The sequence below is a fragment of the Lepisma saccharinum genome, chromosome 22 (genome assembly GCF_977018435.1).
Source record: "Lepisma saccharinum chromosome 22, izLepSacc3.1, whole genome shotgun sequence".
NCBI lineage: Eukaryota > Metazoa > Arthropoda > Insecta > Zygentoma > Lepismatidae > Lepisma > Lepisma saccharinum.
Window position 1 is genome coordinate 51,185,852 of NC_139250.1, and position 12,260 is coordinate 51,198,111.

The 12,260-nt window shown below is 39.9% G+C and overlaps 1 protein-coding gene across 4 annotated transcripts in view; it reads left to right on the plus strand.

The window, feature by feature from the left end:
- LOC146004622 (uncharacterized) overlaps window positions 1-12,260 on the plus strand; it is a 106,306-nt gene that overhangs the window by 46,248 nt on the left and 47,798 nt on the right. The gene's annotated exons all lie outside the window — the stretch shown is intronic.

The window sequence follows — 12,260 nt, forward strand, 5'->3', positions numbered from 1 at the left end:
GAGTGTTTTTTCTGTAACAGCGTCAAATACTGCACAAAATACTTGAACTCTAAAAACGGCAGACTATCAGAGAACCCATAGTCTTCTATAAGTTCATCAAAGAGCTTCTTTACTTTTGATACTCTCTCTTGTTTGAAAACTAAACGAATATTCAATTTTTCAGCAACACCAATGGCTTGTTCTTTGAGCTGGTCATACTAGTCCCTATGCTCCTCCCTTTTCTAGATCTGTATATTTCCCTTGCAGAAGATCAGATGACACATTTAGCTCTGTGGAATGTTTGAGAGAAATTGTGTAAGGAATGTGAGTTGAAAGCACTCCATTGCTTGCAAGATGATTTGCCTCAATAATCACATCACTATTAGAACTACAAACATATTTTTCTGAGACTTTAAACTGTATCTGCATTTCTACACATGAGGTTAAATATGGATTGGTTTGGTTTACCAGATCACTATCAGGGAAAAGTAGGACATGTTCCAAAATATACGACACATAATATACATTACTAGAACATGTTAGGAAATAATATAAAATTGACACATTTCAGTTTTAAAAATAATGATCTTTTTCAGGATTTCTTAAATACGAAGTTCATAAACTTGTAATCAGTACTAAACAATACCCTTCTTACTACACATGTTTTCAGTCATAATTCTCAGAGGAGCCAATTTTTATCAAAATATCAGGTTTAGTCAAAATATACTAGTGAAACTGTGAACAGTCAAAGTCGTTGAAATTATACCGAATCTGTACCGAACCTTTTGCAGAATCTATGAAAAATGTATTTCTCTCAAGAGGTAATTGTGCTGATATTAATGAAAAATACTCCCACAACATTTACATTATGACCTGCAATGGCAAACAAATATTCAGCAATTAACATGTAACATGAAACAATATCTTAACATAACTTGAAATCTGTGGAGTATGTTGAGTTGAATGCCTGGACTATCTCACCATACTGTAACGTTTTGTTTGGGAAAATTAGCTCGAAAGGAGTGTGGGGTCTCATCCTCGTTTATATTTTGTATTTCTGAAGTAAAGTGTGTGTACAATTTTTTTCCTCATCATAAAATTTGAAATCAGCAGTTACAAAATTACATTATTCTTTACTTTCGAACTGAGAAGACACCAATGAATGAAATTTGTTAACATCTCAGCTGAACTTCTCATCTTTGTCATAGTAATGAATTGGTTCTCGCTTGAAGGGAGCTTCAAGTGCTTTTTGCAGAAGACTGATGTTGCAGGATGTGGAGCGAGGGGCCATCATGTGTGAACCATGGTTCTCCCCAATGAAATGAGCAATTTTATGTACATTCATTTTCTTCTAGATTTTTCTTTTGTATTTTAGTCTTCAGGCTTCACTGTAACGTACGAGGCCCATTCAGAAAGTAAGTTTCCCTGGGGCCATCTACAGAAAGAAACACAATTGCAATGAAAATTTTTATTGGAACAGATACAGCAATTGTTTAGCTATTTTTCAACATACACTCCCCCGGAATTGAGACATTTGTAATACCATAGGATCAACTTTTGTTACCCTGTGTCGTAGAAGTCTGCCACCTGGGATCACCTCCTCGTCACTTTGCAAATGCTGTCCAGACAGAAATTTATTGAGGTGTAAGAAAAGATTGTAATCACTGGGAGCGAAATCCGGGATATAGAGGTCCTCCCAGCGGAACTCCTGCAGAAGATCTGTTGTGCGCTGAGCCTTATGTGGCCAAGTGTTATCGTGCAGCATGACAGCACCGGCCCTGAGCATCTCGTGCCACTTGTTCTGAATGGCCCATTGCAACTTTCGTAGTGTTTCACAGTACCATTCAGCATTCACTGTCTCACCTCTGGTCAAATACTTGATGAGCAGAATGCCTCGTCTGTCCCAGCATGTCATGCACAGCACTTTCTGCACCGACAAAGTCTGGTTGACTTTCGTCTTGCATGAAGATCTACTGTGATGCCAATGAATAGACTGCTGCTTGGTTTCTGGAGTAAAGTGTGCGACCCATGTTTCATCGCCTGTGATGATCCGGTCCAGAAACTTGTCGCAGTCATCGTGGTACCGCTGCAGAATTGTCAGTGCTGCTCCCATGCACTTTGCTTTGTGTTTGGGTGTCAGTTGCTTTGGCACAAACCTGGCACACAATTTCCAGAACAACAGGTTCTTCATGACTATTTCGTGCAACAAGGAGTGAGAAATATGTGGAAAGTGACTGCTGAGTTCCTAAATCATGAAGCGACGGTTTTCCACAATGTTCTTCCGCACCTGCTCCACAAGGTTGTCTGTAACAATGGAGGACCGCCCAGTGTGCTCCTCATCATGTACATTTTGCCGGTCTTCTGCAAATTGCCTGCACCAGCGATGCACTATCTGCTTGCTTATGATGTCTGTCCCATACAGCTGACGATGGATTCCGATCGGTTCTGTGCCTTGTGCGTTCAAGAACTTTATCACTGACTGAACCTTACTGTCGACGGGAGCTGGAGTAAGAGCCGCCATTTTCGTCCACTACTATGGTGCTACTGTGAGTTGCCAGAGAGTGCTGTCTGTTGCATAAGATTGCCATGTCATGCATCTCTCACGCATGCACACTAACCTCTCGGCAACGCATGGCCTGCTATCTGTTGGCCATTCGGGAAACTTACTTTCTGGACCTGCCTCGTAGATAGCCTAGAATATACCCTCTGTTTGAAACGGTTCCAGCAGTTTCATTTGGGTTGGTTTTTAGTTCTGTATAACCCCTGCTTTACAATCAAAACAATGAATATGATTGGGAAATTTCTTGTAGGATTACTTCCATCGGCATAAACGTCCAAGGAAGAAATCCCAACCAAGCACTGAATGTGACCCAAAACTTCTTTGTTCTAGCACAGCGCAATTTTTATTCTTTTGCCTGACTTAAAATAAATTTCACTATTGAGGTTGGGAGTGCAGTTGCATGATTTCTCTCTGTTCAACTGATACACACATTTTCTTAATTCAAATTTTGTGATGCTCAAAATGTAGGACATCAGTATTTTTCAAATTTCCTCCCCGGCACCGGACACAAGGTTAAAATGTAGGACATGTCTGGGAAAAAGAGGAGGTCTGGTAACCCTAGGATTGGTACCTTGATGCCCATCAAGTGGGACTCAGTTTTCTCAGTCATCTGGAAATCAGCAGTGATTATGAAAGAATATCCTACCTGTTTATACTACAAGGGTCAGTCAGTGGAAAATAGATCACCTCGTATATATCGATGTATAGATAGATGCCTGGAAGGAGTTGGGTTCTGTTGTTGCCTTCAGATGGCAGTCGCGTTGGAGTCTTGTATGAAGCAGTGTGAGGGTGAGCCATGTGAAATGCAGACATGCAGGGAGTTGCATATCATAGAGGCCAGTAAGGAAAAGTTGCAAGCAATCGTGTGTTTCCTAGTGGCAGAAGGTGCTAGTACGCCAGCTCCCACTGTCGGATATGATGACCTCATCCAACGTGTGAATGACCTCATTCAACAGGATCGACACTGTACAGTGGAGCACGTTGCACAGACCACAGGGGCAAGTCATGGCATGGTGTTGAACATGATGAAACATTGTTCTTTGACCACAAGGGGCCCCTGGTTATCGAATTTTCTGAGAAAGGTACAACCATTACTGGCATGTGGTACACAAACTTTTACATGCCTGCGTCATACCATCAAATCCAAGAGACCAGGTTTGCTGTCGTCCGGGGTGGTGCTGTTGCATGATAATGCACGTCCACATATGGTCAATGTTTTCTAAAATCTGTTACACAGATTTTGGTGGGAAACCCTCCAGCACCTACCTTACTTCCTGGATATGTCTTCATGCCATTATGTCATCTTTGGTGAGCCGAAATGGGCACTGTCTGGTCGCCAGTTGAACTCGGACACAGTGATTTGTTGATTGTTGCAGCAACTGCCAACCTTCAATAGGGCTACAATTGACGTACTGCCAAGAGAGTGGGACAAATGCCTCAACACCTACGGATTACTTATAAAGTGTGCTCATAGTTACATAGGGTGGCCTGTTTTCCACTGACTGACCCTTATATAACCATAAAACAGACAAATGCTGAAGAATGCAGAAAAATGTTGCTACCTCATTGATGTTAACTGTCTCTTAACAAGAAGATTCTAATTGACTTTAACTGTCTCTTAACAATAAGATTAAATTGTGAGCTGCACAGTAGATGTGAATTGCATATTCTGTATATTTCGTGTTCATTTCTGCATCCTTGAGAAAAAACCATTCAGAACTCAAAAATTGTACCCTTGATGCCTATACGTTCAGAGGGAAAAACATTAAGGCAAAAGTTGTGCTTTTTTTGGCAGGAAATTTCGAATTCTCAAGGGTTTCAGTAGAAATTTATAATTAGGTAACTATGAATGCTAGAGTTACAAATTATGACTTATTTTCTTCAGTCTAGGCTTCAAGCTTATGTCGAAAAAAAAATCATTTAGTGAATAGAAGAAGAAGAAAACATTTTAAAAATCTTAATTTTTATGAAATTTGAATTGTGTTTGGCCCCCACCTGGTGTTCAAAACATTACCTCCATATTACTTGATATGTGTTCCATTCTCATTTTGGAGGGAAAAATATTCTATTGTGAAAGCCATGTATTATTAGTGGGTGTGATCTTTATACATGTTACCTCCCAACAATGAAAGAAGAAGAGAATCACAATTTGACACAAAAATTCATAATTGACGTACCCTTGTGGCCACAACAATAAACCAAAGTGAAGAGAAAATGTAGTATGTAGAAGGTGTATATTTGAATAATGCAAAGTCACATTCAAAATACTACCTTTGTCAGAAAAGTTCCAGAACTGAGCTCTTAAAAAATATTTTTTTCAACTTACCAACTAATGGTCCTAGGTCTTGTCAAAATAGTCCCCTCGGCTATCTATACACAACTGCCACTGTTTCTGAAGGTCATGGAAACAAGCAGAGAAAGCTTCATCTGGGATTCTCAGCACAGCTGTTTGGATTGCTTCAATATCTTTATGACGCTTCCCTTTCAGCAGCGTTTTCAGCGTTGGGAAGAAGAAGAAAAATGACAGTTTGGGTAAATATGGGCGATGTGGTAGAGCAGGGATACGATGCTTGGCCACATATTCCTGGACCGATAAAGCAGTATTTGGCCTTGCATTGTCATGCAATAAGAACCACTGCCCAGATGCTCACAAATCAGGACGGCGCCTCCGAATTGCTTGACGCAAACGTTTCAGGACGTCAATATAAAAGTTTTGGTTTATCGTTTGTCCTTCAGGCAGATATTCATGGTGCACCAAACCTTTAGCATCAAAAAATGTGATCAACATTGTCTTTGTCCCTCCGGGATCATCGTACACTAAATCTCTGCCCTCCTGAAACCTTTTGTGCCATTGAAAAAGACAGCTTCTCGATAATGCCTTGTCACCTCGTGCTTGTTGCATCATATTCCATGTTTCACTAGGAGTTTTCCTAACTTAATGCAGAACTTAATGTTAACTCTCTGCTCGGAATCCACGTCCATCACCTAGTGAGTTTACATGAAAACGCTTCCAAGGCCATGTCTTTTCAGAACACATATCAGGTAACTGAATAACAACCATTTCTTGTGTTTGAATATCACAGGTAAAGAATAAGAAAATCAGTCCTGGAACTTTTCTGACAAAGGTTGTAGGCAGATACTTCTTGGAGAAAAATATAACAACACTGTATAAGGAAGGCAATGTTCCCATCTTATAGAAAAATATCCACAATGTTACTTCTATAAGCGACCACAAACATTAGAACCTGCAGCCAAAGACCTTCGATCATCCTCCCCTGCACGTGCGACTAGGATGCACAGGTCCTTTTGCCTGTGGTTCCACTATAGTGTCGACCCTATGGAAGCTGGATATATCAAATTTGCAGGGAATTACGACAATGACCTGTTGAACCATTATCAACACAATTTCGCACAGTTCTAGGATGCAATCAGTATTGCATTTTACCTTTTTTTAAATTTACTTCTGTGTATTGCAGTGGCCAAAGGGACTCTCCAAATATGATTTTTTCTCCAAAATTTAAGTTTCCTTCTAATTGTTTTTTTTTGTGGGGTACAAATTTTCTTTCTCAGAAGAGTGCAGTTCTTTGAGGACACAGTTTTAAATCTTTTTTTGTTGATGCAGGACTACATTTAAGATGTATGTGCTTGAAAACCTCCTACCCTGAAAGACTTCAAGGTGGAATAAAGAAAGGTCCATGCATTAAAGTTTAAACTAATTCCAGTATTCAGTTTTTTTTGTTTTACTTTCGAGGTTATTTTATTTTAGGACGGGAAAAAACTAGCAAGTGTGCTTGGAACTTTTGAAGCTCTGTTTTCTTGTAGTGAGGTATCTATTCATGATACACAAACAACATTTTTAATAGCTTTTTTACTTTTGCCATGATGGAAGTGCCATTGTATTTCTGTTAAATACTTGTGGATATTGGAAATGGTTAAATTGTCCTGTGACGTAACTCCAATTTTTCAAATTTAGGGAAGGAGGAAATGATGTATTTTTAGGAATATATCTAACTAAAAAGAGTCAGTAAATTGGAGATACGTGACTCCACCTTACTGCTAAGAATCAGAAGTGGAGATACGTGGATCTGACTTCACATAGAGCTCTCCAGAGGCAACAAGTTAAACGAAACTGAAAATCGCATTTTTGGTGTTAAGTTCCTCTGGTTCCATGTGATGAATGGTATATTAATGCTCAAAATAATCAGCAAGTACATTGGACTCATTAAATTCCATTTTGTTACATCAGCAGAAACATAAATTACATGTAGTCTATAAGCAGATTCAATAAATTAGTGCATAAGGTTGACTATTGTAGAGAAAATAATTTTGAGACTGCATATGTACAGGGCGAGTCATAAATATGGCTTCACATTTGAAGTACACATTTGTTACTGTGCAATGTAGATGGAAATTATAAAAGGTATGTTAAATTTGAAACTTCATTTTTCATTTCAGATAAGTATCATCCACGCGATCTTACGACATTAGCCAAAATGGTGCTGAACATGTACCAGCATGGGTAATTGCATACCAGAATGATCATGAAAGCCATTAGCACAGCAATGGACTTAAACTAAACAACAATTTTACGTAAGCAGTCATTTTCTGCATTTTCCCACAGTGGACGGCAACAATGTTAATTAAAATTACATCTCGCTAGTCTCACAATCAATCTGGTATGTAATTGTCCATGCTGCCACATGTTCAGTGCCATTTTGGCTAATGACGTAAGGTCGGGCACATGATACTTATGTAAAATGAAAATAAAAATGAAATTTCAAGCTTAATATACCATTCATAATTTCCATCTACATAGTACAGTAACACACTACATTTACTTAAACATGTAGCCATATTTATGACTTATCCTTTATATATTTTGTCTTTGTGATGAAATCTTAGTGTATACAATAGGATTAGACTGTTATTTTGATCGGTCAGAGTTAAAAATTTTGCAAAACTACCTTATATATACATACATGTGTACATGTATATTTACCTTGAAATGTATTTTATACATACATGTGTACATGTATATTTACCTTGAAATGTATTTTACACTGTATTTTCTCTTTCCAGATTGATATAAGTTGTGGTTGTTGCACAATCATGAAGACTGTTGGTAACATCTTCATATAAATGCATTCTATTATTTTACAGAGTACAGATTCTTTTATGAGATCCCAGTTGCCTGTTGGTATTCCTAGTAGTGAGCATTTGTCATGCAATGTGCATTACCGTTTGCTCGTGTGTGAGCAAGAAACTCAAATAAGCTGCAATGAGTTTCATAGTAAAATGAAAGTGTAATATTAACCTTAGTGAAAGGTTTATTCCTCTTATACTAGATGTACAAGACACAATACAAGCCATGAAGGCCAAGGGAGAAGGAATAGTTCTCCGATAGCTCATGACTCCTGTTTCCTTGCTGAAATGTTGACAACTTGATTATTTTGTAATTCTTGTCGTCAGGTTGATAGATCCACTTGATCTACCAAGTAATAAGTGCGATGTCACTAGTGAGAGATAATGATGCAATTTGGAAACTAAATGTGAAATGAGTTATTTGTGGTTCTTCTTAAACTGGTTGACTGTGACACAATTAACATTTAACAAAATAATAGGCATTAAATGAAGTCAAAATAACAAGAATATGAAGTGTTTAACTGCAGAGTAATGCTCAAGGCATTACTCTCTCTTGAAGATGTACACATTCGGAAAAAAAATAGTCACTCCCTACCAGAACTAACTTAATATAGCTGGTGACGCCACCTCTGGCTTGGATCAATGCATAAATTCACTGCAACAGGAATGCTACAAGGTTGTGAAATTATGCAACATCAATTTGCAACCACTCACGCATCAGGCGGTCTTGCAGTTCTGCTATAGTACGTGGATGCCTCTTCGTGTGTTTCACCCTCTGTTCCAAATGGTCCCAAAGATGTTCAATTGTATTCAAATCGGGGGAATTAGTGTGCTACTTGAGATGAGAGAGAGTGGTGGAATGCTCATCATGCAATGCAGATGTTGCAGTTGTCATCCTGGAAGAAAGGGGCATTCATGCATCACAAAGATGTATGGTAAAGGGCAACACATGGTTATCCGGAATGCAAGGTATCTGTGCTGGTTCAAGGTCTCAGCCACCTGCATGATAGGGCCCAGTTCATGGCATGAAAAACACTCCTGGACCATCACAACACCCCCTCCGGCTTCCGAAACAGTTCAAATGGAAAGCCAAGTCTCATGTGACGTATGGTGCACTCGTCACCTTGCATCGTTAGAATAAACAAAAACGCGATTCATCGGACATTTCCATTCCTCCTGGGTGAATTGTTGGTGCTGCCAAGTACACTGAAGATGTGCTGCTTTGTGAACCACTGTTACAAAGGGTCCCGGGGTACTGTGTACCATATGTCCATCTTGCACAGTTCTCTTCTCTAAATATCCTTCCTTCAACTGGATGGGAGCAACCCTCAGTGATTGTTTTGAGTAATTCATGCCAACTTTGATACCGATCGGCAGCAACAAGACGTCTAAGATGGCAATGATCCCTGTTGGTCATGAGTGTTTTTCAGCCGCAGTTGAGGTTTCTTGGGAGGTGCACCACTCCTTGTACACCCTCTGGACTGTCCGCTCTGACACTGCAAACTGGGCCACTTCATTCACTTTGTGTCCATGTACATGCCCAACCACAATGGCACCTTTTTGCCACTCCATCACGTCTGACTTGCGATCCATTTCACAAACTGCTTGCACACGACTGAAGCTCATAATCTCTCAAGGTATCTGTTCAAGCTTTATCACAGAGGTTGCTGCTCACTGGCCCACCATAGTACTATCAGGATGCAATTTGGGCTGGGAAAATGATTGTGTGTTCTACCTGGGGGTGACTAATATTTTGTCCAGGGTGTGTATATTGGATTATTTAATTTTGATTAAGATGTGTTTGAAATTTGATATTTTTTAACTGTTCGTTCAGAAATATATTTCTTGAATAACGATCACTGAAGTGTTCTATCTTCTACTTGCTAGAGCACAACATAGGTTTACTTGTAATCAACAGACAGTCATAGTTCATGATCCATGTTAACAATTGTTACCTGAGAAATATTTAATTTTCCAAGATATAAAGTGTGTTGGACTGCGAAGATTTTTTTTACTGCAAGACCTATTTGCGACCTATGTACGACCTTGGCTCATTGTATGTTCTTTTAATGAGAACACAGGGAGCAAAGGCAGGATTTTGCTTGGCAACACTTCTAAAGGGGCAGCCAAGGTTAGTCATACAGCATCCACAGGATGGCTACTCACCGGAAATTCCTGGAATTATGCTTGAATTATTGGCGCCGGGAATTATGTGTGAATTCTGCTTGAATTTTTCTTCGTACACGTGAAAAATTGCAATGTTTATTAGTCCAAATCCCATTGAATTAATACATATTCATTAATGCTCTGAGGCAAGTTTTTTCACAGTTTAGCTTTTATTTTTATCGAGGAAAGAAAAGAAAAGAAAAAGCTGCATGGAAAATAAAAACAATTCTCTCAGTCTGTTTGGTTTGTTACTGTCCTTTGCAGAACAATCTATCTGACATACGGAAGATTATTGCAAGATAATATATCTTGAAGTTGATTAGGTATATTTGAAATTCTTATACAATTTACAATTTCTCGTAGATTACTATATCCCGTAACATTTGTGACTTGTGTTTATTGATGTATTTCTAGTTCGAGTATGAGAAATGGCACCTTAAATTAAATATATATACTGTTTAATTGAATTGAATTAGAATTTTTGGACACATGGAATCGCACAGACCCTTTATATTGTTAATGCATATATTTGTTTGTGTATGATGTGGGTGGTGAGAGGCGGTAATACGTAAGGTTGAAATAGAGAAAACATCTGCGTGTACCCTTGAATTTTTGGAAAGTTCTCCTTGAAAACCGGGAATTGTACTTGAATTTTATCATGGTCATAGAGTGGCCAGCCTGATCCACTTTGAAACTGAGATTGCCACCTGCACCCGATCACACACCCTGGAGGATAATTGGCCAATAGAAATAGATCCCAATTGGAGTTGCTGGCAGTGCAGTGCAACAAAGAGATTGTCAAATGAGCTTCCCAATTAGTCATGGGTTGAAGATCAAACTGGAATACTCTTTTCAGACACCCAATCTGATTGAGCTTGGAGTTGATGTTGCTAAAATCTTTTACCATGACACTTATGTGACACCCATCAAAATAAATGAGATGTATTTGTCAGATTTGAAGAATGCTTAGCCTTATGTTGCGATGCATTTATTTATCATAATGCTTAATGCAACATCCAAAACAGACTGAGAAACAATATTGCCATGATGTAATATTAAATAATTCCTCCAATTCATCTTCCAGTTATTCTCTCTTGATAATATAATTGGTGGAAAGAATTTCTTCCCCCATAGAGTCATTTGGGGGTAGTATTTTCTTCCACCACTGTGTACTCACACATAATTGTACAAGGGTCGTTCAAGGTTGACCGGGATTTTCGTACGTAAAAAATCGATGAATAGCCGGATCAGATGAAACGTGCGGGTGACGTAATGTATTCCTTCGCGAGTAACTAGTGCCCGGCATGACGTATTTCGCGCATGCGCAGCAGTTGCAGTGAACATGGCGGCAAGCAGTGTGTCTGTAGCTGTGGAGCAGTGGTGTGTAATCAAATTTCTCGTGAAGGAGAAAGTGAAACGAGCTAAGATTTTCAGACGATTGCAAGCACAGTATGGTGAACAAACGATGTCGCGGACAGGAGTGTATGAATGGTGTGAGCAGTTTCTCGAAGGACGGGAGCTGGTGACAAATGAAGCGCATGGACACATTCGCCCGACTGCAGTCACACCAGTGAATATCACACGTGTTGAGCAAATGATTCTTGAGAACCGGCGAGTAACAGTGCGGGATATTGCTGCCGAGGTGAATATCAGTGTCGGGAGTGTTGAGACAATCATTCACGACCACTTACGCTTCCGCAAAATCTGTGCAAGGTGGGTTCCCTGCCAGCTGACATTCGATCAGAAGTGGACACGCAGGACGGTCTGTGAACAGCTTCTGAATCGGTTTCGAGCAGAAGGTGATGAATTGTTGCAATCCATCATCACGTGTGATGAAACATGGTTGCACAATTCAACCCCAGAGACCAAAAGACGCAGCATGAAGTGGCGGCATAAAGGTTCCCTGTCCCCCAAGAAAAGCAAAACGCAGCCGTCCGCTGGAAAGATCATGGCAAGTGTCTTCTGGGACATGAAGGGCGTTATCCATGTGGATTTTCTGGACAAAGGGAGCACGATTAATGCCCAGTATTACTCCACATTGTTGAGTGGTGCTGTACGAAAGTCCATTCGCAAGAAAAGACCTGGGATGTTGTCTGGAAATGTCATTCTTCTCCATGACAATGCCCGCCCTCACACGGCCAATGTGACAACAACAACTCTGGCCGACATGCGCTGGGAAGTTCTGCCCCATCCCCCCTACAGTCCGGATTTAGCCCCCAGTGATTATCATTTGTTTGCACCCCTTAAAGACCATCTGGGAGGGAAGAAATTCACGACAGACGAAGCACTGCGGAGCGATGTCCTCCAGTGGCTACGACAACAACTAAGTTCTTTCTACGCCAAAGGAATTCGGGAGCTGCCAGAACGATGGCAACGGTGCCTCGGCGCGCACGGAGAATACTTTGAAAAACTG